Source organism: Sinohyriopsis cumingii, unplaced genomic scaffold, assembly GCF_028554795.1.
Source record: "Sinohyriopsis cumingii isolate HCF-2022 unplaced genomic scaffold, ASM2855479v2 utg001070l, whole genome shotgun sequence".
NCBI classification, from domain to species: domain Eukaryota; kingdom Metazoa; phylum Mollusca; class Bivalvia; order Unionida; family Unionidae; genus Sinohyriopsis; species Sinohyriopsis cumingii.
Window position 1 is genome coordinate 659,939 of NW_028315957.1, and position 26,123 is coordinate 686,061.

A 26,123-nucleotide genomic window follows, 5' to 3' on the forward strand; every position below is an offset into this window, starting at 1 on the left:
TTGGAGTAATGCTACATTACCCACCTATATAAATAAAAACCGAACCTTGCCAGTGCCAAGGTATCTTGGGACAAATAATGTATATATCTAAGTTTCGAGAGTGTCTGCACGTTCTAGTGCCGTATATGAACGGATACCAAAACATCATTTTTTGGTGATGTGGAGGTGACCGTGGTAGTATGGGCACTGGAACGTCCAGTCAGACGATAGTTGTCTTATCTCGCATTCAGAGGTCCTAGGTTCGATACCAAGCAGAAACCCATTATGAAGCGAATTATTGATATGCTTGTTTAGCGCTAGAGTGGGAATAGTTGTAGTACTATTTGTGGTAATCAATGTCTCTAGATTCGTCAACCATAGGGATTTTGATATACATCCTCGTAATAATTACTCCCTTATATAAATACAAAACTAAAGTCTACATTAGCTTGTCATGGTTTAATGCTGCGCATGAGCACTCTACTGGTACATTACCCCATATATACGTTATGTTAGCTTATATGTTCAGATGCAAGAGTTTTCTTAACTTATATGGGGATTTGAGCTTGAGAATTAACATATATTTTTCCTTAAAAAGTGTCATCTGTACTTGGGTCGCAGTTAAAAAAGGACGGGAGAGCTTAGATCTTAATATTGTAAAGTTTCTACTGCTCACCAGCAGTGTTCAGAAATATTAAATTTAACTGATTAAAAGCTATGTCATCTTATAATGTACAAGTCGCTTTGTAGGATCTTGAGTCATGCTTTGCTACAATTAAGCGGGCAAGTCTGTCAGTTACCTATGCGAATTACCTTGAGTATGCGAGTGATTCCGACGATTATTCTCAATCAAGCATAGGGCAGTACAAATGTGAACAATAAATCAGGAAATTTTTTCAAGGAGTACATCACTGAAGTCTCCAGGAAAGGAAAGAAAAATGTTGCATCATGTCTTAGCTTCTGCAATGTCATTGCTATATGGACGTTCAACAATTTAGTTTAAAGGGATCAATCAAGCGCCTTCGCTATTTAATTCTAGTGCATTTGCAGGGACACGATGAATTCTGTTGTTAATCACTTATACACATGTCACATGCTACGCCTTTGTCGGGAACAACAAATGATGTATGAAAAGTATTAAAAACCTTGGATGAAAGATTAATTAACATAATTTAGTGATATCTTAATAATCTATGATTTGCTAGCAGATAAAAACTTGTGTATCTTCAAACCGATGATAACAAGGGAAAATAAACTGATTTTTCATATAAATTGTGTTTAGTCGCTAATTACAGTATGTTTGAATTATTGGAAATTAGTTTGGGCAAAACATTTTTTATTGTAAATAAAACAGGACTATTTTTCCTCATACTGAACAATTTCATTTGAGGACAACAACATGAAAAACAGACACATATATATCGTCAACGGGAGCAAAAATAAACTGCATAATTTTATATGTCCTGTAATGGAACTGGCTTTACTTTTCTCAGCCGAAAAATGCACCTTGATTTATTGTCGACAGCGAATGAAATTGTCCGCATCAATGAATCAATGACATTTTATCAGCATTATTGTCTCCGCTAGGAAACATAGGAAATATATATGCTGAATGTAACGATCTTATTTTTGAAAAATGTTCGATTTATGTGTTTACAAAGATCTTGACGGTAAAAAAAGGTTTTAAACAATGTTGCTGCGGGGTTGTAGATATTGTGTCACCTCTTTCAATAAAACATTTTAGCCTGAATAAATGTTTATGTTGGGATTATTTCGCAAGTTTCAACAATCTGAGGACAGGGCATTGTTAAAGTTACATCCGACTAATTCTGTTATGAGGGCAATTTATTCTAAATGAAACAAAATGGCGATTATTAAAACTTGGGGTTTTCTGGTCAACAATATTCATTGCAGGATCATTAATGAGGCGCCACAATAAACACGTTCGATATAATCAGTGGCCATCTGTAGAACAAAGAAGAGTGATACAGTGTAAACATTCTTGAATATCGGACGCGAAGGTGTCACAATAACAGTATCAAGTTCTTCCTTTCATAAAGGAACAACTAAAGACCCCCCCCCCCCTTTCTTTTGTAAGTTAGCGTGCTCGCCGGCGAGATTTCAAAATGATACTGGGCGTTAAAATCCGACTTTGATGATGCTTGTCTATACAAGTTTTAAAGATACGATATCTCCACTTTTGCCGAAGTGTATTTGCCTCTCGAGTACCACACTGTAATACGAATACCATTGAGAAGTTCAAAAACAGCTTCCGTGAATGTTACTTAAAAATGATCGATAGCATATGCCTAGCCGCTTGGTTTATGTTGCAATAATTCGTTGAGCACATGAACTTGGAACATTCAGAGGAGCTATAGTTATCTTAGACATATTTGCCTGACAATTGTCTCCTTCTCTAACTTCTAGGTCTCACGAACAACGTGCTGTTGTCTGTGAACTTAAAGTATCCTCCAATATGGCATAAATAATGTCGTTCCTAAGCTCTCGGTCTTTAAAAGACCTTGTGGCAGACTAAAACCATGTATTGTGCTTGTTTTGGAGTTCAAGCTTGACAGAATAGATGTTGGTGAAAGTCTGAAAAATACGTGACAATTGCTCCAATATTTTATCACGACGCGTTGGGTGCTACTTATTATCATCCATACGACTTTTAGTATACGGAAAAATTGCCCAAAATGAGGATACCCATCAAAAGAATTGTGATTAAAATCTGATCAGAAGAATGAGAAGCAAAAAAAAAAAATATGTCCTGAGTTTGAATAGCTACACATGCATGTACAACAAATGAATAATATCGACAACCATCATACTTACCAAAATAACACTGATGGTTTATCGTTATAAACAAACCTGCCCATTTCTATATTTTATTCTTTATACCTCCATGAACCAGTCTCATAATATATTTAATGGTTACTATCCTATTTTCCACTTTCCTGTGTTTTTCTATTGTTTAATGTTTTGGGGAATAATAAGTAAAAATTCACATTGATAATGGTGTTTTCTCTATGAAAAATTATTTAACATTTACGACCAGCTGTAAGTTCAGATAAATATAAAATACGGAGAGTTGTCAACGCATGAGGTCTGGAAAGTGTCCTCAAATAGTTTGGATAAAACTATAGCATATGTTTTCAATAATTAGTAAATGCCTATGGTACATTTTGTTTCTCACACCAGTTTAGAATGGTTCGTTTTAAGTCACATATACAGCCTCTTTTTATTCAACTTAAACACATTGCGCCTTTTGCGAGTCCTGTATAGGAAAAGATAATATTTCTCCAACAATTAAATTTTCTTTTATCACATGAAGTAATACACAGACTTTGTGTAACAGAATTAGACGGAAAGTGTAGAATAAATCTTACATAAATATTCAGATGCATGCATTATTATTTCTGATTTACGTGAAGCCATTTCTAATGGATAAAACACGAGATAACTTTCTGTAATACACATGGCGGTCATATTTGGACCGATTGAATATATACTTACAGAACGCTTTATCTGATCTCGTCGGTGAAAATGTCAAAACATGAATCCACCATAAAGTGTATTGAAAGGTTAAGTATGTGCTCTAAGTTAGTTCAACAAATAGTGACACAGTAATTGTTTTCTTCTAACATTTTGTTTATTCTTATTGATGTTGTTATTTGGACACAATAACAACCTAGGGTAAACAGTTTTATCATACTAAGTTTTGAGTCCCCTGTTTTCCACCTTCTATTTCTTCCTTTGTTTAGTGCGTGAGGCAACGATCAATAAGGGTCACTATTTGCTATTGGTGTTTGTTCTTTCAAATATCGACATTTACATGTTCACCGATGTCATTGAAATTAAAGACCGGTTGAAAGTTCAGATAAATATAAAGGTCGATATCAATGACTGATAGATGGCAACGCCTTGGGTATGAAAAGTGTCCCCACATAGTTAGCGTAAAATGATAACATATGTTGTATTTTTTTCTTCATAATTAGTAACCAACTACGGTACATTCTCTTTATCAGACCAAGTTAGATTGTTTCGTAATAAATTACATTTGCAACCTCTTGTTATTAACCTTAAACAAATTACGCCCTTGCTAGTAAACCAGGGGAGAAGATAACATTTATTCGACAAATAAATATTATATAATCACATGGCGTAATACAAATACTTTATGTATAACAAAAATAAATGTGGAAAGTGTAGAAGAAGTCATGCTATTTGTGTCTTAAATGACGTAATTTCTAATAGAGGAAACAAGAGTTTTATGTAATACAAAAGGCGGTCATTTATTAAACTGAATATGAACTTTCAAAACTTTGTATCGCATGTGGTCAGTGAAGATGTCAAAATAAGAATCGTCCATATTAGGAATGTTTATTGAAAGGTTACGCATGTACTCAACGTATTGTTAATTCAACCAATCGTGTACGATCAAATGTTTTCTTTCTTATTTCCTGTTGTTTCTTCCTATGGGGCTATTATTATTAAACCTTGACCAGTATAAATAACACAAGTAATAAAGTTTACAATAACGATCAATGGCTCTCATTATATCCTGTTGACCCAATATAATAATGTCTGAGATAGCTTTATAAGTGTGCAATCTGCAAGGACGTTCATCATTTTAGTGTGCAAACCGGGACGGCCATCTGTAAAGGTAATGTGTACATCTATGACTATGTATAATTTGTCTTGATCTGAAGTTGTGTTACTTTTAGTACTGGTAGTAATATTGGTAGTAAATGAGAACACAGATGAGACACTTGATTTATCATCGGAAACTCCTCTTCATTAATGATACAAATTATCTGTATTTTAGCACCAAAACTGAAATGTGTGCAATCTTTCTTTTTGTAAATTTATAATTGTACTACCCGATTTATATACACTGCAAATATATTGTACTTTCATTAGCAAACTGTTTCCCTTTGTTGCAGAAAATGAATATTGTTGCATATGCCATCGTTTTCCTATTAGCCCTGGAATGTAATAACGCTGAAATCAGTAACTCCAACTGTCAGATAAGGTAAGTCTCTTTAGTTATTAGACGTGTGTTTGTACGTCCATCCGTTCATTTATTCACCTATCCACACATTGATGTATAGCTGCTCACAGATCTACATAACCATAGAGCTAATGCGTTTAGGAATCTCAATTAAAGGAATAATTTCCATATAAATGACTGCATATGTTCTCATATGAACAAGCATAAATGCTTAGGAAGACAAAAGATCCTAAAGGCACACGCAATGTTCCCATGTATTATCTGCTGATTCAAAACCTTTTGTGTTTCTATCCATTTAAATATGTTTACTATCTAAAATCAAATGATAATGTTCATTTAATTGTTTTGTGTGTTCCTTTCTACACAGTATGCAGAACTCTACATTAATATTGATTCTCTATTGAATTTGCAAGCAATGATTTTTCCCGTTGTGTTATTTTCTGTTTGTTGAAATTACGAACAAAACTATACATGATAACATAAAATAAACTGACTACATATCTGCTTCATTTAAACAAAGGCAAGGTAGGAACAATCTGTCATATTGAAGAAAACATTGTAATTTGTCTGCATACTGGATATCTTATATATATATATATATATATATATATATATATATATATATATATATATATATATATATATATATATATATATATATATATATATATATATTATATATACACACATATATATATATACACACACACACACATATATATATATATATATATATATATATATATATATATATATATATATATATATATATATATATATATATATATATATATATATATATATATATATATATGTATGTATATATATATATATATATATATATATATATATATATATATATATATATATATATATATATATATATATATATATATATACGAAGCAGATATCTGGCGAGGTATTATTTGTATAGTTTCTAGAGTATGATTTTCATCTCGATATATAACTCCACATGCAGCGGCTTAATAGTAAGCTTGACTCGGATACTGAACGCTATGTAGATGCATCTTTAATATATTCGGTCTCGAGAATTATGCTAAAAGATGTTTATACTACTTTGAAGCTGCATATTTTTAATTATACGATAAACATTGCATATCTTGAGGCAAAAATAATGATTGCCAGTTATTGTTAGCCATAGGCCATTTACATCAAATGAAGTTGTTTAAATACCTCATTAAATGTCCACGTGAACAGACTGGTGAAGTCATTTGCTGAGCTATGTCCGTAGGCACTTCGGCATCAACAGGACCAAAACACTTTATTGCGAAATATGTTGGTCACAATATTAGTGTTGTTAATTTTAAAATTTCAAACTTCAAGATAATGCAGATTTGATTTCCTTTTTTTTTTTTTTGAACGTATTATTGATACAATTTAAAGACAATTGCACATTATGGTGCATGTCACGGAATTGTGCAGGAGTTATATCAATATGTATATGTTGTCAAAAATGTACTCGGGTTTCGTTGCCGCGTACAACGTCACCCGAGGGCTTAGTTATTTCGAAATCCTGAGCGAAACTCAGACCATGCTGCACGAACAAATTGCCTGCAGTGGGGAAACTAAGTACCTAGCTGCGCATATCTGTCACGGCTAGTGTACATATAGAGCAAATTCTCTATGACCAAATCACATTACGCCAAGTCTTGTCAAGAAGCTTAACCCTTTACGGAAGCAAATCTCCAGCTGTAGAGCTGCCTAAATGCCATGCCTTGTATATGGTTTGATGTGGAGTCACCAGCTGTAGAGCTGCTTTGTACATGCCTGCCATGCCTTATACATCGTTTGATGTGGAGTCACAGAACTCTGTGGGGTTTCGTGTGACGTATACGCTGTGTTTTGGTGACGTTGGATCGGAAGAGTGGACTGGTTTTCTCGACGCGAGGGACCAGGTCTTCGCGACCATCGGGTCTGTGATGTGAGGGATCCTTCAGCAGACTGAGAGGAGCGGACCATGCGTGGGTGCTTCTCTGGCCATTTACTAGAGCGCGTGGAACCGGAGTTAACATCTTGGTCGTCAAATGGGCGCCACGATAGTTATAGTGTTCCATGTTATTTCCACAATAGCATTTCATAATTTCATTCATTCCTATTATGTCGTTATATGAACGATCGATAGGTTCATAATTTCATTCATTCCTATTATGTCGTTATATGAACGATCGATAGGTTCATAATTTCATTCATTCCTATTATGTCGTTATATGAATGAGATAGGTTCATAATGGCATTCATTCCTATTGTTATGTCGTTATATGAACTATCGATAGGTTCATAATTTCATTCATTCATTCCTATTATGTCGTTATATGAACGATAAATAGGTTCATAATGGCATTCATTCCTATTGTTATGTCGTTATATAAACGATCGATAGGTTCATAATGGCATTCATTCCTATTGTTATGTCGTTATATGAACTATCGATAGGTTCATAATTTCATTCATTCCTATTATGTCGTTATATGAATGATCGATAGGTTCATAATGGCATTCATTCCTATTGTTATGTCGTTATATGAACGATCGATAGGTTCATCATTTCATTCATTCTTATTCCTATTTTAATATCGGTTTACGATCGATAGGTTCACGTACACGTATTGCTATATCGTTTTGTGAACGATCGATAGGTTCATAATTTCATTCATCCCTATTGCTATATCGTTATGTGAACGATCGATAGGTTCATAATTTCATTCATTCCTATCGTTATATAAACGATCGATAGGTTCGTAATTTCATTCATTCTTATCGTTATATGAACGATCGATAGGTTCGTAATTTACGCTGCTTTTCAATATCGTTTAATGAAAGATACGTTAAAATTTACCCGATTTTCTAAATCGTTATTTGAACGATACATTCATAATTACATTCTTTTCTGAATCGTTATTTGAACGATACATTCATAATTACATTCGTTTCTAATTCGTTATTTAAACGATACATTCAAGATTCTTTATATTGGGGTGTAGGTCACTTTTATTTTGTTGATCGGTGATAGGATTTCACATTTGTTAAATTAATGCTGAGTTTTTCTCTCGTTGAGTTCTTTGTTTTATGTTAGGAACTTTATAATTTTCCTGATCTTTGTGTCTATAATGATGTCAGGTTTGTTTATATTTAAATTGCGTTTATAAATAAACATCTTGTAAACGCAGTTGCTTTTGGTGTCTTCCCTAATCCAGTCCCAGCCCGGCTTCATCCTGTGACAGAGCAACTATATTGTTATACTAGCAGAAACACAATTCCCAGAACCATATCATACTTAGTCTTGAATCAATAACCCATGTGCCTTGTCTTAAGTATAGTTATTTGATCTGAGAGGGGAGAGCCTGACGTTCACCTCATAGAGAGAAACCATTTATTCCAAAATCTCATTTATTTCTTGCTCTTATGACGAAGTACTCTTTTCTTCGTTGCAGTGGATGTCCAACTGGTTTCGTTTGTTTTGATACCAACATTGACTTGTGTAACAGTGAGAGTACTCCAAACTGTAAATGCAAGCAAGGTATATGACACGTTTTTGTTATAACCAATAGTGTTCTCCATGCTTTTGTTTTCATTGCAAGCATTATTATTGATTTTACTATTATCATTATGAATACCAATATACCAACAACAGCAGCAACAGTTGATTTGTATGTGCCACAATGCTATCATTAAAATAATACATATCTTCGTAATTTTCAGTATTTTCACAGTGGTCAGTTTACTGTTGCTGCAACTGATAAAATCACTGCTGATCCTACATGTAATACCACTAATGCTTTTCCACTGACACTCTTGTTACCACTACCGCTACTACAGTCGCGTCCTCTTTTGTTGCTACTGCTATAACTGAGACTGATACTACCGCTTTTTTCACTACGACTGTTTATGCCACATTATTTCTAATATTGCTTACTGTCATTTCGGACTGAGCAGAATAAAGATTATTTCTTGGAACCCCACTAGTGTCTGTCAACGTATATTTGAAGTCATAGACATACTGAAGAGGATCACCTTTGGTTGAAAACAGTTTCCCTCATAATAATTTGATTGGACTAACATCTAATGATTCTTGAACTGACTTTATAACTGCAAATAACAGCAAATGAAAACCCTCTTCCCAATCTTTTCCGGTAACAAAGCTCTATGACCGAATCTTAATGTTCAAAGTTTGCTCAAATCTTTCAAAATGTCAAAACTTTCATTTGACAGTCAGAAGACACACACTCGTGGATGTCTGATTCACCACTAAGTTCCTGGAAAAATCCAGACATAAAATTTCCCTGTTGGTCAGAACGGAAGATTTTGGAAGGCAAATAAATGTATAAAAATTAAGGAAGATTCTAAAATGGTTTTAGTTGTAATTTATTTTAATGAATTGCCTCTGAAAATATTGTGAATACACACATTATGGACAACAGTTTTTTGTTGCCTGAATTGGTCATGGGTATCATTTTCAAGACCTAATTTTGCAATAGTATTTATAACGGCTCAAGAGAGCTATAGTGGGGGATATAAATTTCAATAGGGTCAACACTTTAATCAAGGCAAGGCTTGTCAGTTTCAAATGGATTATCACAATCATAACTCTTGTTAAGACATTGTCTAGTAATAAATGACTATCATCGATGGGTAAATAAAGCACAGTTCCGGCTGTCAACGATCCTGAGACTTAAGTCTGATGAAACATTTACACAATGGAAACGAACATTCACAAAGCCACAATGTGAATATGTGAATAAGAACTTTTTAACTAGAAAAAGACTGCTCATATAAGGGACAACATACCTGATAAAAAGACTCTTTGTACATTCATATTCTAATAGGGATAGGCTTAGAAGAATCACCAACATTAGATGCAGAACCTTTCAAACTAAATGGTTCATAATTTGCCACATTAAAATCTGACTGGGGTTTGTTTTTCGCTAACAAATTAAGTGCTTCCAGTGAATGGACATAAATTAAGCTGTTAGAATTAAGAACATTTGGAACCTTTATATCTGTGTACGTATTCTTAACTTTAAATATGTAGCAATCATCAATAGCGTTCGCTGTTTCTTTGCAATAAGTCCATGGAGCAACATATATGGATTTCTAATTAGTCTTAACGGAATTATGATTACTAAATGTTTTGCCAGACTGAGATGTGTGCGTACAAGTATGAGACTGAGATGTTTGTAATTCTAAAAATTGTTTCGAGGAAGAATGGTCTTGAGGTCACTATGGACACAATTCCTAAAATTTTCAATATGAGGTCGCTGGGATAATCGTAATCTTAATCAACCTTCTTAGCTAAACAGGACAAAACAAATAATCGCACTTTTGGGTTTACAAATTCGAAATTAGTCTGTCCAGTTTCATTTATACAGTTCCTAATCCTTTGCCAATACACCTGCAAGATGAATTTCTTACCCACATCATAACTAACACTAGATATACAGACAGTGATGTGTACACTTTGTAATAATAAAGTATAATGATCCCATGGCCATTTATCTATTTCATTTTCTTTAAAAGTGGGTTCTATGCTAATATTTCTGGTAACATTCCGGAGAAGACCTCAATTGTATTTAATATTTCAATGATTGTATACGAAGTAACAGAGAAGAGTGAAAACATCATTGTTTGTACATATCAACAAATAATATATTTCCCTACAACAAATCAAAAACATTTCAAAGAAATAGCAGTAGTATGAAATAAATTTCAACTGGTTATGAAAGGTACATCACAAATCGAAAAGTATAGAGTAATCCGAATTAATTTCAATGGTGTACCAGATGAATTCCGATATTGAATGCACTGATGTGCTAGTAGTCTGGAGTAGATGTGCTGTCTTTAGGAATATACAGTGAAAAAATCAGAAAAACTTTTCTATGATCCATCTTAATTTCCAAAATATCAATTTATTTCTAAAGTCAAAGTGCACTTTGTAATTCTAAAGAATAATCTAAATAAATGATATCCTGTCAACTGAACACATACGATACGACTGATTCACCTCGACAGACGTTCAGATTATAAATGAGAAATTGTATTGGTCGCAATTTTAAATAAATTAAACTCAGATAGAATTATGAAACCAGTACTAAAATCAAAAGTTCGTCTTCTCATCAAATTAAAAAAGATCACTTCGAGCATTTTCATAATTTCTACTAAACCTAGGCCAACATTTCCAAGTATATTTACTACCCTGTAAATCTGATGCAAAAAGCATATTAAATAATTAGATGTGGAATATTGTGTTTGCAAAAAAGAAATCAAAAGATGCAAATTGTCATTTAGGTCTCTATACTCATTTACTGACCAAACAGCATATATATACAGAAGGAATATAAGCAACTGTTTTAATTTAGGATATTGCAAGTTATTACTTATGATTAGTTGGATACATCCACTTATTTGACCTACCGTTGTCACTGAATATATTTTGTTCCAGAGAATTTCACGGGTTTGTTTGTTACGTTGGACACATTACAGGCTACACAAGAAAATTTATATATGTTACCAACAGCTCCGGACGGATCACCCAGCCTTGATAACATTCAGTCAGCTGAGGTTGATAGTCGCTTTTGGAGGTTACTCAGCATAGACGTAGACTATACACTGCAGCAAGCATACTTGTACTCCAAAGATTCGCGACTCATATACAGGAGCCAAAACTGCTCTATTGATCTCTTCGAATACAATCGTTGGACGCATCTTCATAGAGGAATTTCATCTGATAATGTCAAATTGGCTGTGGATTGGATCAGTCATAACATTTACTGGACCGACCCATACTACAAGTGGATCATGGTGCAGTCACTTTTAAGCAACGACCAATCCATGTACCATGTTCTCATTTATGAAAATCTGGAGGGACCTCATGCCTTGGCTCTGGACCCGATGGAAGGGTAAGCCCAACTCTTGTGGAGTTTATAGATTATTCTTCGATAGCGTCAGAAATGTACTCACGTCCTTAACTCTTACGCGGGATAAACTGCTGAGATCAAAGTAATTTAGTCAGATACTAGTATTTTAAATGCCATTGACGTAAAAATTGTCAAACATTTAACAGAAAGAGAGAAATGTGCTTCATGTCAAGTAGATGTTAAGCTGTCGAATTAAAAAAAATCTAATATATGTCCTTTTATGAAACGTATGTGCAATAAAGCATGTTACAGAATACCTGCGATCAGTAGGTACAAGGGCCATGCTCGCAACACATCAACGCGAAACTGTCCAGCCACACAACTCAACTAGATATTTAGTCATTACAATCCATTGTCATGCCGGTGGTTACGTATAGCATGATACTACTCGACGCTAAGCGAACAGCTTAGAACAAAAGAGCTGAAACTGAAAGCTCATATGGTGTTAGGCATATATATATATATATATATATATATATATATATATATATATATATATATATATATATATATATATATATATATATATATATAATGAACAACTTCGTCCCGTTATTTCATTTATACTAACCGTTTCGTGAAAGATGGTCCAGCCGTTGCTTAAACAGTTACATATCTATTAAGTTCAAAGTCACATTCTCTAACTTCAGTTTTAAATGATACATATTGGACCTATGTAAATATATGCAAATTATATTTTTCTTGAATCTAGAAAATGTTTTTACGTAGATTCCACCGAAACAAAATATTTTCATTTCTCTCCCTTACGATGATACAAATCTTTTTCTCTTACACGTAGCATACCAGCATGCTGTACCTCTGATCTGTTTATGTCAATATATGTGTGGTGTTAAAACTTATATCCTGTGTTAAACTTTTATATTTCCATCACCATATATTAGGCACGTTAAGTCCATAACGAAATCAGCATTAAAAAATTTCTCAGTGAATTTGTAAGCCTTATTTTCTAGTAAAATGTATATCATCAGCATCATTTACACCACCAGGTCATTAACTCTAATTCAGCTTTTAACTGAAATACAATTATTGAAGGTTTCAAATGACTATGTTTCCAAATGCCGTCCAATTTCATGATACAAATATGCAATTTTATATATCAGTTAATACGCGCTCATCTAACTTGTGTTTAAATTGTATAAGTCTGATTTAGTTTCCGTGTTGGTGCATCAGGTATCGAAATGTTAATTGTGATGCATTGTACTGTAACTACTTTAATAATGAGTGAACTATATTATATTTGGCCTTAATCAGCAAAGATTATAAGGAGGCTTTAAGTGATTTTGTTTATTTGTGGTTTGTGATGGCGAGAAGAAAACTGTATATAAATTAGTGTTGATATGTGCCTTCAATTATATAATATTTCCAAACCAGTTTAAAATACGCTCTTTAACTCTTATTTGCCAAAGTGAGTCGAAAGATGATATAAGGTTTTGCACCATTTATGAGCGTAATTTATGTGTGATCCTTATTTCATGCAACTTGAATCCTTAGTAGATTATCCAGCATGCACTTTTCCAAAGTCGGTTATTTCAACGATGATATATATGATTGAATAGCGTCGTAAACAATGTTCTGCTAACGTTTGCTTTTCGAGATTTTTGGATTGTATACTTCTCATGTTTCTCAGCTTGACAAAAACAGATGAAATGACATCAGATTTATAAAATCTTATTTCTGTTAATTAATAGGAAAAAGCTATAAATAGGGATGTGATACACAAACCCATAGCATGGAGGCTCTTGAGCACTGGGCACTTAATATTTTGTTGTACAAATTCGTTACAGATCGCTACTGACGTTGTATTTGAAATAAGAAACTCTGCTCGAATGCATTAATCGCTGTCTTGAGAATGTTTTACCAGCTAGTTTTATTCTCTACCTTTTTATTATATAGTGCCATCTAGTTTAACCACTGAGTACTTTGAGAAGCTGTGTACTTATTAATGTACATAACTCTTTTAATTATTAATGATCTGTATGTACAGTGTATCGTCTTGTGTTGATAGAGTCAAATAGCAATTATTACCTATTTTGGGTCTCAAACAAAAATATACAAGCACGTGTTTAAGTATTATCTGGCACTTACGTAGACTGTTTGACAACATTCATAGCCTGATTGTTTATCTTCACACACACACACACACACACACACACACACACACACATTCTTGCAAATCCTACAAAACGGCGACATATGCATTTACCATCAAAACGGTTGACATTTTTATTTTAACAAATTATGGGCGATAAAGGTTTATGTTTCTATGCATTTGATATATACATTAATTTGTGGTTAATCTCCAAGAAACACTGTATCTTTACCATCAAAACTGGGACACACATGTGCACAGTGTTAGAAATTATACAATCAAATAAGGGATATTCAGTAATTTATTTATTCTAAATAGAAATCAGTTCAAGCTAAATACTGCAGTAATTCCACCTTATTCACATAGTTCCCATCCATATTAACAAACTAAATTAAAATTATCATGTTGAATATTTATGTTATGTTTGTTGTATATATAAGTAAAAATGTACATCCATGAGTTTAAAGAAGTTGAATCGTCCGAGCTGTGTGAAAATACAGAGAATTTGTCCCGTTTTCTAAAATGAAATGATGAAAGAGCTGCATGCCAACATCAGTTAAAATAATTTTATTGCCAAGACAACGGTATATGGTATAAAATGTCCCATAAAATAACACATTTGTAACTTTGGTGTACAAATATGTACCACTTTAGTGCCATCCCTTTCATCAATAAGCCAATGAATGATAAGATTTCTTCGATATGAAACACCAAATTTTTTATTTTGTATGATGGTATTTTTTAGTTTGAATGAGCTTAGGTCAGAACCGCATAAATGTCCCTGGAGCCAAATAGTTCCTATTTAGATCTAATTGTCTGGACTGATTGTGTGACTCCATGTGCAATATTTATGATAGAAACTGGTAAATCGTAAAATATAATGATTGATAAGGGACTGTCCCGTTATCTGGAGACGCCTTTTACTTTATTCTTATTAAGATGATAAATAGCTTAAAATGATGATTTGACTGACTTAAGATAATGTAGGAAATATAGTTCACGGTATTTGGTGTTTGATTTGTGACTTGTATTTTTGGTAGTTAAGTACCGGCGCTATGCTACGGAAATGTAATAAGGAGAAACCATGCATTTGTGATGTAGGCAGGCAATTGTGAAGTTGTCATGTAAATGTGCAGTTGTGATATTGGTGGTCATGCATTAATTAGAGGGAAATTATTAGAGATTATTTTATTCGTTCACTAAAGAGACCTCTTGCATTTAACAGTATTAATGTTCTACCTTTTGCAGAGAGAGAGAGAGAGAGAGAGAGAGGAAATAGCTAAGCGACGAAAGAATGAGAACTATTTGATAATTTACCTCTTAGTCAAACAAGACGTATCTGTTTGCTTTGTTTCACATTATTTATACTTCAGCCATCATGCATATTTCTGATACATAGAGAAACCCTAAATATGAGTATGACAATTTTTCAGCGTCGTGAGTAATGCCATGTACAAGTACTTCCAAAAGTTTGTTTTATTTCCTATTAGCTCAACATTAACTAGTCGGATTTAGCTCTGATGCTGTTAATTGGAGGAAAGAAATGGTATTATGGTTTGGTTACCATGTAGACTGTTCCTTAGTATCCTTCAAACCACATCTGAATGAACTTAAGTCTATGCTGATATTATCCAGTGTATTACTTATCAAAATCTGCATGGCTCAGAATTGCTAGAATCGCATGCCCATCGTGAAAACCGTGCACAATATATGCATGAAATCTTTAATTCAGAGTTGATTTTTTGTGTTCCCAAAATAATTTAGCGAACTGTGTTATGAAAGTTGGACTACCCATTAATAAACATGTATATCGAAATTGCTCTCTGTGTTAAAATAGAGAATATATCACATATATACATATATTCGTCTGTGATTAAATAATTGATTTAAATCCTCTTAGCTTTTGTTGATGCAATCGTCGGTGAGTAATTCGGAAGCAAAGTACGCAAACCGACAGCAAAATAGTGTTAATTTTTACAAAGTAAACGGGGACGGAATTTTCAGACTGATGCACACAAGGTTTTGAATCGAGAGAGACGTGTAAATTGTTGTGTATAGCACGATTTCAAAAAGTACCAACAAAACGGAGACATGCTCAGATACGCCTATTTTAAGGTTTGTATCATTAAATAATTCCTTAAAATTCCATTTAAGCCGACTTTACAAAACGGGAACGTCCCCGTTTCGAGGTGTGTCCCTGGTCTGTTGGTGGGTATTCACACTAATGTCCCCGTTTCGCTCCTACAGACGCACTCACACACACACACACACACACACACATATATATATATATATATATATATATATATATATATATATATATATATGATGTTTGTGGTTCTGTATTTGGGTGTTTATTCTTCAGTTGTGACAAGAAAATTTGCTTCTGCTGAAATTTTCAATCGGCTGTTTCGTTGTTTTTGATGTTGCTGAATCGTTTACACATGTATATATATTCACCCTAAGTTCAAGGGACTCCTCCGAGCAACAATCAGCAGTTCGGAATTATAATTAATGAATAATCCTGCGTGTAGCAAGATGAAAGTGATACAGTCTACTCGTCCTAAATATGGGTGGCTACCGCTTAGCGTGGCCTTTTTTTCATTGGGTATGTACAATTAACAAAATCTCCTTGTTAGTTTATCAATGATTGTAATCGTTAGTGATTTTCCGGGGAAACTGACCTTGATACAAAGCATGTTCCTGTTTAGTACAGAGGCAGACTTGGCTGTTGAAAGACTGGACTGAGCTTATTTTATACCCAAGGTACCAACTGCCAAGCTAAATGAAGAAAACTGAGAAGAAAACGTTTCTTAACAACAACTTAGCATTTTCAAAACTGCTTGTATGTTCCGATATTATAACATATCCGAGTAAGTAAGGTTTCCTGAAGGAAACAAAGATCGGATATCATATGAAGTAAATTCATTTTAAAAATTGTAAACGTTTATTTCTAATACCAAAGCCTTCTCTTCTGGAGTGATATTGGACGTGTCACAAAGATTGAGGTGTCCAGTTTATCAGGTACGGGCCGAAAGACCTTGATAGATTCAAACCTATCAAAACCGACAAGTATGGCTGCTGACCATTCAGCACGACGCATCTACTTTACTGATAGCGGTACAAACTCCATAGAAACCGTCACCTACGAGGGCTTGGACAGGAAAATCGTCTTTAGTGAAGGAATGGGTATTTTTTCTGATATAGCTGTTTATAAGGTAAGCAAATAGCACAGTATATAAGATAATTTAGCTGGTGTCACAAATGTCTCAATAAGCGAGGAGAAATGAAGATCATCCGATATAGTGGTATTCCAGGATGTTCGCAGTATCATAACACTAATTGCTACGTTGCTAGGTTGAAAACTTATGTTTGTATTGTTTATATTTGCGTCTAGAGAGTAAAGTTGTGGATGAATGTGTCATCAGGATATGAAGCAACATACCTTAATTCTCTATACCAAAGTGTATTTGATTAAGCATTTTGTATTGATGAGAATATATATATATATATATATATATATATATATATATATATATATATATATATATATATATATACATATACTCCAATTATAAATTAATTTTAGAATCCTTAGAAATGTCATCATTCCTTACAGTTTTATTTTAAATCAAGCAATGTTGTTTTGGGTTTTAACAATCATAGTCAGTATGGTGAGTTGCTTTGCTTAGAATATGCCTATCTGCCTCTGATTTTAAAATTAAAGATATCTTCCAGTTAGTATTCATCAGTCGGGAAATGTATACAATCAGACCCTTCCAAAATGTACCTGACATCATTTGTTTCTCATTTGTACAGTATTTGATGCAAATAAAATACGTTGAGTTGAACAGAAACGTCTTTTGATGACTTAAACGATAACAAACTCCTAGAACAATGCCCTATGCCATATTCAGTTAATCGAAATTAATGCAGCCCTACCAATAACATTTTCCTTCAGTTCAAGAAGACCTAGGCACATTCTTATCTCTGGGTATAAAGAGAAAGAGAAAGAAGTTTAATATTTTACGATTTTATGGCGTTCCTTTCGAAGTTGAATAATGTTAATAAACATTGTTTTGTTTTTATTCAAATGTCGTTTCTATTTGTTTTCAGGATTATTTGTATGTGACTGATTCACTTGATGATGCAGTGTATTTCTTGAATAAGACAAATGGGAATCAGTTACACAACATTACAAAGAAAGACACATTTTTCTATGCAGTTACTGTCTTCCGTCCTGAGGCCCAGCCAATTTCCATCACACGTTCGTATGATTGTCTCACTTTTCTTTTTCTGTATGACTTTTAAACAGTTCTCTCTCTCTCTCTCTCGTTCTCCGCCCCCCCCCCCTTCCCTGTCATATATTGTGAATGCATTAGTGTGATTATTGCGGGAAATTATCATTATCTCATATATGATATAGCTTTAACGTACGTACTTGTATATTTACCTTCTAGCCCACTGTTTTAGTTATGAATGTGAGCAGATCTGTGTGACGGAGAAGGATGGCGCCACCTGTCTCTGCAAAGATGGATACACCCTTAATCAAGACATGAAAACGTGTTCATGTAAATATACTATGTTGCCTAATTAACCCAGAATTGTCTCAATATCTAATTTGCCTTATAATATTGAATAGACTGTTATTTGGTTCCTGAAGGTTAATGTTACCTTACTCAGGTAAGGAAGTATTTAAGACAAAAAGGGTGTATGAAATGATATTTGGAAGTCATATAAATTGCGTATATGTGAACAAAGAATAATTTACTTATATTTTGTCCACGTTTATAAGAGAATTTTAATTTTCAAATCTAAAACCTATAATATATTTAGCATATTCTCCAGAAATATACAATCTTTAAACTATTTCTTATAATATAGTCTTGTTGAATAGGAAATTGCAACGACAAAATAAATGCGTAGAACGTATAATGTTTCTTTATATAGGACACTGCTTAATCTTGCATGGTTTTAAATACAAGGCGTTCAGTAACGTGCTAAATGGATATTCTGATATAGGCAGTTACATAATATTAGAACTAACGTTTCCAACAATCTGTGAGTCCTAAGCTCTTTTTATGGAAAACAAGTTCCATTTGATAAATGAATATGATATCGAACGTATGGGATATGGAAACACTGCATATCTTGATAGTAACGAAAATGTTTTGGTTTATCGACAAAAGTGGGTCTAATCTCTTTATCCTGACATTACTAGCAACTTTTATCCCTGTCATTCTTTTCAATTTCAGTCAATAATAAATACATTCTTTGCTAACCGATGTACAATAATGAAAACAGTATTTTTATCGTGGATACTAGATTTCTGACCCATTTTTATACCATATTTTGTTTCCCGGAGTATATAATAAGACCTATAATTTGATCTCTTTAATCTCTATTTTTTCAGAGTGCAATCTTATGCTTCTTTTAATTTTCAGTGAGTAAAAGGTACTTTCAACGTGGAGTGATTTATAGTAATGAAAGCAATATTTGCATCATGGATATTAGAAGCATAGCGGATTTCGTTTTCGATCCAAAATGTGTACTAAACACTACTGGCACAAAATACTTGGCTCTTGATACGGATCAGAGAAAAGTTTTCTTCGCCAACGACACAGCTATTTACTGGGCAGGGATTGATAATCTCGAATTGCATCTACTGATGGAAATATCTGGAATAATCAGTGGTAAGGATACATTTAAGTTAATTAATTACGTTAACATTTATGATACTTATATTAATGAAATTCTATTGAATATTATATATCCCCAATGGATTGATATAACTGGAAGAACGGGCGATAAGATCCGAGGAAATCCGTTTTCCCCCATTCTAATTAGGTATGTAGCCAATAGGTTAAAATTCGTAATTGCTTTGGAGATCTGAAAGAACAAGGTCAAGCGCACACATATTTATTTTGTTAGATACATAACAAAACTAAAAGAACTATTGCTTTCCTTTCATGGATTCTTTGGATTCAGTATAGTTCTATAAATTAAACATTATTTACCATAGACGATATTTTATGTTTGCTCCAGTTTACATTTTTACGATTCTTTCCCTGAATAATCCGACACAATAAATCATGTGCTTACGATGAATTGGAGCTGTGAATGTTCAAGGAGGAATTGTTTATCGATATTCTCGCAAAAAAACCCACAAAAAAACAACAACATTGTAATAAACCGAAAGACGTGCTACTGGTGGTGTAATTACTTATGATTGCCATATTACGTTAGTTATAAAAATGCAATTTGCGCATGCTTTCCATAGGTATTGCATGTGTTAATTCAAAGGTGAAACAAACTTACACATGTTGGCCTTTTGGTAAAAGACAAACATTCGTGAGCCTCGCTTCCATAAGGATTCTTCCTGAGGGGTTTGTAGCATAGGATATAATTACCTAATGCAATAATGAGCGTTTGATAAGTGTGGATTAGTATGTCCCCTTAGCGACAGCAATAACCCGACGCCAACTACAGAATTATATGGGCATAAGTCGGTAACATGCACTAAGAGGAACAATTCGATCATGAAAAATTTGACTCTTTCAAATATTTAAAATGCAATTATAGTTTTAACAAGATCATTTTATAATCCAATGCCTGTCCTGTGATTCACTTTGGGAAAAATGCTCGGACATAAAGAAAGAGGATATTGCATAAGTTCTAGAAAAGTGTACCTACAGCTGACACTAACATCAAGCCAAGGTCGGTTTTTATGCGGCAAAGTTGTTGGATTAGTGTAGACTAAAAGGTATTGAAAAAGATCAACAGCGAGCGTATTATGTACCTTTGGAGTACATTTGTTTCGGATTAAATTATGTGCAAAATGAGCGACAGCTTTACATCTTACAAAGTATGACATCAGTTGATGCTCCGTTTCCAATATATGCGCTTGCCCTTATTATCTAGAAAAACGAACACGTCAACTGTTGATCAGTGAGACAGAGACAGAGACAGACAGAGAGAGATGGGAGGGGGGAGAATGAGAGAGAGAGAGATGGCGGATACATATTTCCAAAGCCATATTCGACAAATGTGAAAGATTGATTATATATGAGAACTGACTGACAAATTAAGTAATCAATAATAATAATAATAGCGTTTCCAATTGTTATTGTAAAGGCATGGCATGGGACGGACACGATAGAAACTTGTACTGGACCGAGAATAACACAGGCATCATTAGGAGAGTTCATGCAGAGTTTGGAAATCCAGATGTTTTCCTACAAGGTTTAAATGAACCACGTGATATCATGATTTTGCCCCAAGAGCGGTATGTGTGTGTATATATATATATATATATATATATATATATATATATATATATATATTCCTTATTACGCTAAATGTTTATAATATCACTGCAACGGTTTTGGTTTTGGAGACTATGAAAATGCAGCGGTTTCCTGGAAGGTCCTAACAAACCATGCGATATCCTGATTTTACATTTTACCCTATGAATGGTATGACATTTAGACGTTTCGATATCTCTTTATTCGTTATGTGCATATTCCCATTACGATAGGTGTTTATGCCACTATAATGATTTTGAATACAACATCACCATATGAATATGCAACATAAATCTCTGTAAAAGTATATAAGGGAACGTTTCGAGGTGGAACGTTTTGTACAAATGGTGGAGGACTTGAGTTTCAATTGCAGTCGATGGGAGAAAAATCAAGCATGCATATATCACTCATTATGTAATGTCAATAAACACATTATGCAAATGTAGGCACATACATATTTTATCGTATTAGTTTCTTGTGTTTATTATTTACAAATGTTCAGTGGAGCTCTTTGGTGAGTTTAAAGAAGCAAATTATCTTCAAACTCTTTAATTCCTTTGTTCCTAGTAATGTTGGGCTGTTTGTTACAACAATTTATAAAAGAAACTCGCAAACACAGATTTAAATGAAGTAATCTTTACACACGCGTATCTGTTTAACTTCACAGCCGGGTGTATTGGATATCGGACGGGAATGGGAGTAAAATAGAATCGTTCGATACAGATTGCAGTAACCGTCAGATTATCGTGGACTCTAACGACCTAAAGGATCCAAGATCGCTCAGCTATGACCCATATAAACAGAGGTGAGTCAGCAAGATAATATTTGTCCCAGATACTTGTTTATGGCGTTGTATGTATAGTAGATATATCTTAAAAGAGATGATGGATTTACTAAAATTTTAAAGTAAACGGTATTAGCAGATTTTTGTATATGTTTTGTTACAGCTAAGAAAATAGTTCAAAGGGATATATACATATCTTAGGTTCTATGTCCTAGGAATAATGCCAGAATCGCTGCTTGTTAATTTCATGTGAGTTCTCGTCAAGCCTAAGCTTTGAAAGTGTTGCTTAGTTTGATTAGCATTATATTTGATCCATCTTAAGAAATCCTTTTAGAATCAGCTTTGTCTAGGTGCTGTGTAAAACGTCTGCTTCGTGTGACCACTATGTCCGAAACTTTGCCTTTTTAAACAACTAAATGCAACGAATATGCTTATTTATAATTTATTAAACAATGTTAATTGAATGATAATGAATATTTCCAATTTGTGATATTTTTGTTGCTCCATTGTTGATTTAGCGAAAAAGAGATGGAGTTTTCAAACAACTAATGCTATCGAACGTGTACAACGAAACTATGTGCAAAATGCGAAAATATCTACCTCTTACGTCGATTTTTATTGAGAACTTGGAATAATCTCACTTAAATATTTAATGCTGGTTATATTAGTTAGATACAGTTAAAATTAAAACCCCTGCAAATATTATAATGTCCACTATTATTGATATCAACGGACTTACATTCCTAAAGGAGATATTTAAACAGTTTGGTTTCGATAAAGTGTGGATGTTCCATGGTTCTGTAAATTCCTCGAAGGTTACATGCGATTTTCTATCAGACTGAATGATACATTACAAAATTTTATCAAACGGTTTATGAATGAACACATACAAATTTGACTTTGAGTAACCTCTGAGTGTCCTCACATAATCTGAAAATTCAAAGTGAGGTATATGGAAACAATATATATTATATTAGTGAATATATTGTATGATCTGTTCCAACAATGATAGTTAAGTTGAATGTCATTTTAATTTAATATGGCTTGTATTGCTGTGCGTATACATCGAATTCAAAAGTATCTCTGAAATACGCCATACTAGCACAAGTACACTGAAATGTTAACTTCTATAAACACGTCGATACTTGTTTCAGTCGCGACATTTGTTTATGAAGCGTTTAAAAAAGGAAATATGTCATTATTTTTAGAACAATTACTGACAACGATTATGCATATTTCCCTATCATCTCCTTATTATTATTTCTAAAGCGGGATATTGATTTACATACTGTAACTTTTGAAGAAATGAAACAGTTGTAAAACTCGAAGACTAATTTTCATACGTTTACAAGCATATTACTTACAAACAATTTCTTACAAAAATATATAAAAAAAAATCTATTCAATGTAACTACAGATTCAGTGTTGTGAGATGAAATTAGTTTATAATTGCTTATATCGTTGACTATGGAATAATATCAACTTCAAAGTTAAAATAAAGTTAAGGAATATATTCACAGGAACATATAATGATGTTGTTATTAATGTCATGATTTTTATTGCAATATATTTAGTTATCAAATTAAATTGAACAATCAAACTCTTAAAAGATTTTAATCTTTCCTCTCGATCCTAAGAATAAATCTTTGTGTATACAGACTATTATGTGGACAATTAACTTGGACACAGAAATGTTTTATTTTTATAAGACTCCCTGTCTTTACAAATATTTTTATATTTACACATGCATCTCTCTCCACATACCTCAAAAGAATATGACATATTTATGACTTTGTCTTAAGTAATATATAAAACAGAAAATTCAGACAATAACTGTTAGTGTTTCTATATCTATCTATCTATATCTATCTATCTGTCTTTCTATCTATCTATCTATCTATCTATCTATCTATCTATCTATCTATCTATCTGTCTGTCTATCTATCTATTTATCTATCTATCTATATGTGTGTGTGTGTGTGTGTGTGTGTGTGTGTGTGTGTAACATAAATGAAAAGTAATCACTTAAAGAACCCCTACCATTGCATTCCTTATCTTGCCTGGGCTAATAAATGTCTTCATGATAAAGCCATGTCAACAACAAATTCGATGGAATACATTCGGTGTTTCCTGAGAAAAATATTGTATTCGCAGTTTCAATTCCGCTTTCAAATCAACAAATTCACATATACTTTTATCCAGATCACTAGTTGCACAATTAAGCAAAGCTATTGATATTCTTAGAATTCTACTACACAAATTTTTAGAAGAGGGTTTTTGTTTTTGCTGGACCTTAATCATCGTCTGCTAAGGAGGGCGATGTCTTATTTATATGGTGCTTTTATTCTTGTCCCTGTTTTTCATCTCACGATTGTAACTTAGATTTTGTGACATAATGCAACACTGCACCAAAACCAGCAATATGTGCCAACTTTAAATATCATAAGCCATAGTATCTTGGTTAGAATAATTTAACTTTACGAATCGTAGAACCAAAGTAACAACATGTCTCCGTATCTCTGTTTAAGTTCTAAATAGAGACATCTTGTTATGTTACGTCTATTTCAATATTATAGAAGAAAGGTTTTCAGAAAGATTAGTACGGGAGAAGATATTTTCTTATCATAGCGTCGTTAGAAATAAATAAATATAAAAAGTTACTCTCGTAACGCCTGAATGAATATGTTTCTTTATCGTACAAAAAGCCTTAATATAAGACACAAACAAAAGCGGAAACAAGTTTATTAAAATTAAGACTTACAATGTATGAGACACGTCCGGAATAATCCTAATCACAAGTCTCCAAATCCAAAATTATATAACATTATGTGAGGCTTCCAATCATCTTGAACATGCAGGTATGCCGATATCCTTGACTAGGTTTAATGATATAATATAGAATAGCTTTGCATAAATTCCCAATAATCATCAAATACTTTTTAATCCAAAATATCATCGAGCATTTCATAGTTTCAGTGAAGAATTAAAATCAATTCGTCCTCTCAAATTGTGTCTGAACACAAATGTGAATCAGCCCACAGACTGAAAGTCTAGAAGGAAACTTTTGAATTACGTGACCTAATTAAACCAAAATGATATTAATTATTTGATGCAAGCTGTTATTCACTCTTTACTTCATTCATAAATGCAAGCTCCATAATAATACACACAAGACAAATTTAAAAGTATTTAAATTATTGTTGTATTTAAATTATTGTTTCCAAATTAGTTGATACCCTTTACTTTTTTGTAGAATCTATTTCAATCCAAAATATCATCGAGCATTTTGTAGTTTCAGTGAAGAATTTAAATCAATTCGTCCTCTCAAATTGTGTCTAAACACAAATGTGAATTAGCCCACAGACTGAAAGTCTAGAAGGAAACTTTTGAATTACGTGACCTAGTTAAACGAAAATGGTATTAATTATTTCATGCAAGCTGTCATTCACTCTTTACTTCATGCATAAATGCAGGCTCCAGAATAATACACACAAGACACATTTTAAAGCATTTAAATTATTGTTTCCAAATCAGTTGATACCCTTTACTTTTTGTAGAGTATATTTCATGGATGACGGCAAAGTTAAGTCCTGCAACCTTGACGGCTCCAACCAGACAGCTATTTTGACTTTGTTCGAGTCTAAAGTGGCTAAGAACCTTGAGATATACAAGGTAAATGTTTGCCGGTAGCACTCTCTTTAATAATAATAATAATAGAAACTTGTAGTAGTAGCATTGAAAGGCATAGGGTAAATATCCAATATATTGTATTTGCTGCTAATATTGTCATTAAGGTTTCTATTATTATTATTATTAATTGATGTAGTAGTAGTAGTACTTGTTGCTGTTATTGTTGTTGATGTTTTGTAGTAGTAAAAATTGTAGTAGTATCATTATTATCAGTATTAATTTCCACCCGTTTTATTAAGTTATTTATTCCGGAGTCTAAAATAAATTAATTTAATTTTTTAATTAATATCTTTGTAAACAATAAATACAT